The 4767-nt window shown below is 47.7% G+C and overlaps 1 long non-coding RNA gene across 2 annotated transcripts in view; it reads left to right on the top strand.

Annotated features, from left to right (window-relative positions):
• LOC116699613 (uncharacterized) overlaps positions 1-3898 on the top strand; it is a 61459-nt gene extending 57561 nt beyond the window's left edge. For both annotated transcript variants that reach the window (XR_004334470.1, XR_004334469.1), the window contains one exon: positions 3740-3898. This is a non-coding gene — a long non-coding RNA (uncharacterized LOC116699613). The remainder of the gene's footprint in view (positions 1-3739) is intronic.
• Positions 3899-4767: the final 869 nt, after the last annotated feature.

Genomic DNA, 4767 nt, shown 5'->3' with positions numbered 1-4767 from the left:
AAAAAGGGGACAGAGCAAACCACAGGCAGAGCAGCAGAACAGAACGGGAGAGCACGGAGGCGGAGCACGAGCGGAAAACGGTAGCAAAGACGTGCCCGAGTGAAACGGACATGGAGAAGGCAGTAAGATGTGAGAAAGAAATCAGACGGAACACCGGTGACGGAGATGGCAGCGACAGTATGCGGTGGCACGGGACGGAAAGCAGAGAGAGAAGATGTGATGTTGAGGAGTGGTCGGAGCGCTGGGCCGGCCCGTGCATTGACAGAGGCTCGGGCCGTGTCTAGGCGGAAGTGACGGGTGATGCTGAGAATGGAGCAAGGGAAACGGGGGCCGAAGAACCGAAACGGGTAAACGAAAGAACGAATGACGCTGAGGAGTCGAGCAGGAGGGAGCGGAGTGGAGCAGAGCGGAGGAGAGATCGACGGACATGGACGACAGTGGTAGCCGAAACGAAACGATAGGCTGGAGAAGAGCCGACGAGACGAAACGAACAGAAGTGCGGTTGGACTCGGGGTGGTGCAGACTGGATGACGTCTTTAGAACCCGACGAAAAGGGTTCAACGCAAAAACGAAGCTAAGTAAAGGAAAGTCTGCCAGCTGTGTGTACAGCTGGTGGAGCAGTGTCTGGACACTAGCCTATTAAACTATGCAGTGAGACTGCGGGTAAAAAACTGCAGGCTTCTTTCAGGAGGAGTGATCATAAAGGAGACGCTCAATAAAGTAGTCATCCTAATCTCAACTACTCAGAGCGTCCACGGGCTGCTGCTGACACACCCCTCGTCACTCCCTGAGGACAGACACAGAAGTCATATACTCTGAGAGGCATTGGAGGACAATTATGAATAATTAATGTGAAAATCATTGGTTAAATGTAATTTTCCCATTACGCTTAACGTTCAAGTTTTTACTTTTGATGAAAATCTGCAGATATCTGAAAACTCCAGAAAAGAAGCAGATGCATTCATCCATAACGTTTTATATACATGTCTCTCCCATTTGTTCCAGCATCTGGTGTCTACAGTTTCAGGGGTGGATGAGCTGGACCTCCAGGATGCAACCAACAGTGCAGTCATCCCTGGCTCGCTGAGTCCCAGCACCAGTGTGGCTGCCTGGCTCGCTGAGTCTGGAGAGACGTACTTCTGTTTGGCTGCACCGACCGGAGGCATCGTGGTGGTCTCTTTGCTGCCGCATGGCACGCAAGGATTTTTATATAGCCCTGTGTGCTGCCTTTGGCTTTATGTGTGTGTGTGTGTGTGTGTGTGTGTGTGTGTGTGTGTGTGGTGTGTGTGTGTGTGTGTGTGTGTGTGTGTGTGTGTGGTGTGTGTGTGTGTGTGTGTGTGGTGGGGGGCTCTCTCGCGGGAAACGGAGCAGCAGCCCTGCTTGCTGCAACAAGCCAACAGGATTGAAACAGCAACAACTTTCAGAGACTTTATAGTAAAAAAAAAAAAAAAAACACGTTACAGCATATATTGATGTTAAAATGTTTACAGGTTGGCAGGACGTTTATCGCTGTACGTTTCGTTGGTTAATGCGAGATGTTCGAGTCACACCTGTCTCGTCTTCATGTCAGCAACACGGAAATGAATTGAACCCGTTCTCACTCCCTATTGGTCAGTGGCTGCACGTTGGACTGCTTGGATTGTCGCGAGTAATGAGAATGCGATAAGGGGCCCGGCTGTCAATTAATGGCCTGCAGTGATGCACTTACACTGCAATAAGATAGCCCACACGCCCTTAGGCCACTGTAGAGCGGCAGCAATACGCTCAAATGCACCAAAGTAAGCTTCTACCTCCGACTCACGGAAAACCGGCACCAGCGAAATATGCTTACTCAACCCAGCCTGTATTTCCATTTGATGCATCTTTAACGCAGTCTCCGCCTCCAATTTCTTCAAGTCTAACTCTGTGGGGCTGAAAATCCCCCTCTTTCTTTTACCTCTCTACCTGAAGGTGCATTAACTGCACCTTAAACCTGGCATCCAGCTTAGAACCCGGAAATGAATCTACTGACATTGGTTCAAACCCCGGTAAAGGGACCAGCTGTCGTTTGGCTCCCTCATGCCAAACAATTTGAGTAATAGTAACTGGCTGATCCGTCATTTCAGGTGCACTCACAGAAAGATCGGGGCCGCACATGGGTGCAGATAAAGAAAAACCCCGTAGTAACGAGACCACCTAACACAAAAGCCTTCAGCTCAGTCTTATGAAGAGAAACTGACACAAATACCATAATGTACTGCAATCTCAAGCAGATCCTTTTTCTTACACCAGTCAAACATAAAGTGGGGTCCAACACAAACTCACCCAACTGAAAAGCTGCCATTGTACACTACTCACAAGTATAATCACGCCAAGTTTAATGTTAGATATTAATAAGCCCACAAAAGGCCCAAACCTTGCACTCACAGAAACAAATCTTCCCCAGAACCTGCCTGACCAATACTAAACCCTGTATATCTTCTGAAGCCGTGCCGGGCTCGAGGCGTCTTACAGGCAACACATCAGCGGCCGAAACCCTGAAACGCCAGCCCCCTTTGGAGAACGCCGTCTCCGCCCAGGATTGACTCCAAAAACAAAAAAGGCAAAACAATAAACTAGTGTCCGAAGGAAAGGCTGATTAGACCCAGCTGGACACTACCCTACATAGACTGAGGAAGCAGTTTCTCACACACACACACACACACACACACACACACACACACACGTAAAGCCAAAGGCAGCACACAGGGCTATATAAAAATCTCTAACTGAAAAACTTACCGCAGACAGACAATGAAAGCTGTGCAAACAAAAGATCCCAGACAAGCCCCCAAAACTGTTATGACCCAAAGTAGTCTAGAGGTGGAGGACGCAATACAAAACGTTAAAGGGCAAATTTATTGTGCCCACACAACAACTTAAAAAAATCTTCAAAAGGAAGACGAACATAGGCACAGGTATCACAAGTTTAGTCCGGAGCAAGTCACACAGCAGGTCAAAGCACCTCCCTTGGCTGGCTTCCACTGAAGCCTATTCTGCACACAGCCATGCTGCCCTCTCTTAAGCTGCCAAACACTGATCAGCCTTAGCCACTGGCTTGTCATCAGCAGCACACACCTGCAGACTATACATCCAACGGCACGCGACATGTATGGACTTATCCAAGTCTGGGAGATACAGCAAATAAGTCCCAATAAGTTGGTGCCTTCCTTAACATTCAAATTTTTACTTTTATGAAAATCTGCAGATATCTGAAAACCCCAGAAAAGCAGGACGATTTATTCCTCCTCTAAATAACGTTGGATATACATGTCTCTCCCCTTTGTTCCAGCATCTGGTGTCTACATTTTCAGAGGTGGTAAAGCTGGACCTCCAGGACGCTGCAAACAGTGCAGTCATCCCTGGCTCGCTGAGTCCCAGCACCAGAGCTGCCTGGCTCAGTCTGTCTGGAGAGACACACTTCATTCTGGCTGCACCAACCGGAGGCATCATGGTGCTCTCTCTGCTGCACATGGCACACAAGGTACACACAGACTAATGGCTGAATCTCTGATGCAGGTCAAAGGTGTGTGCGCGTTTTGTGTGCTGTGGGGGTGAGTGTGTGGTAGGCACCATTTGACACGGGGGGGAAACTGACTATCTTGTTTTTTTAACAACGCAGTTAAGACGGCAGCCGTGTCTTGTTTAGGCAGCCGCCTAAGCTGCAAAGAGTAGTTGGAAATCTCTGTGTGTGTTTTTATTTGCATGACAACCTGTCTAGGTTGCGTGTTGGTCACAGCAATGAAGACAAGCTCAGCTCGGGAACAGTCGGCCATAGCCACCAGCCTGGCTGTAAGAGAGCTGGATGAGGACGTGCACATCATTGCGTTGTGCCAGGATCACAAGCTACGCATGTGGCCCTTCATGGCAATCATAACTGGCCTGGCGGGGCGGGGGGGTGTACTTATGTGGCAGTCCACCTCCTGAAAATGTTGAGCATTGAACACTTAATTTCTTGCAGTTTTTATGCACATATTTCTACCTTATTCTGAAGCAATGTATGCTGGAAATATATTTAAAAAGGGAAATAGATTACAATTCATATGTAAAAACATAATGGAATCTATTGCAGTAAGGCATTCTGTATTGCTTTCAACTATTACCCTGTAGCTTAACTTTCTAATTAAATCTGAGTCACCCCACATGTAGCCTAGGTCTTCTGTTGGAGAAGTTACCTCCGTATGACAATTATCCACCTCAACAATACATGAATTCACTTTAATGAAATGATAAACCTCTGGACTGTAAATCTCAGATGTGTTCCAGCAAGATTTCTGCTCATGTTCAAAACTTTGTGCACTTTCAAAATCTCTCATTTGTGCTCTGAGATTTGGAGTTGTGATATTTTGAGAAAATTTTTTGATATTAGGCTATTACAATATTATATAATCCGCCTGCATCATAGTCTGCGGTGCATTACGTGAAGTGGATCTACACTGCTCTACATTGGAGGTGGAAAACCGAAACTGTCAGAAATACACGGCGCACAAAGGCGGCACATGTGCCGCAGCAGCTCCACAGCAGCGCACGTCCATTATAAACCTGAAGCTGCACAGGTCACGGGTTTCCCACAGTATTGCGCTAGGCGTGGCAACATGCATGGCTTTGCCTTCTTGCTCAGCTCTCTCATCGTCACAGTAGTGCGATAAATTGAATGTTTTACCGCACCCGCTGCTCCGATTCTGACCAATCTCCCACTCCATGGTCCCCTCATTCGCAAACAAGACCCCAAGGTATTTAAACTCCGTC

The sequence above is a fragment of the Etheostoma spectabile genome, chromosome 12 (genome assembly GCF_008692095.1).
Source record: "Etheostoma spectabile isolate EspeVRDwgs_2016 chromosome 12, UIUC_Espe_1.0, whole genome shotgun sequence".
Classification (NCBI taxonomy): Eukaryota; Metazoa; Chordata; class Actinopteri; order Perciformes; family Percidae; genus Etheostoma; species Etheostoma spectabile.
Note: the sequence above shows the minus strand (reverse complement) of the source record. Positions and strands in the feature narration are given on the sequence as shown.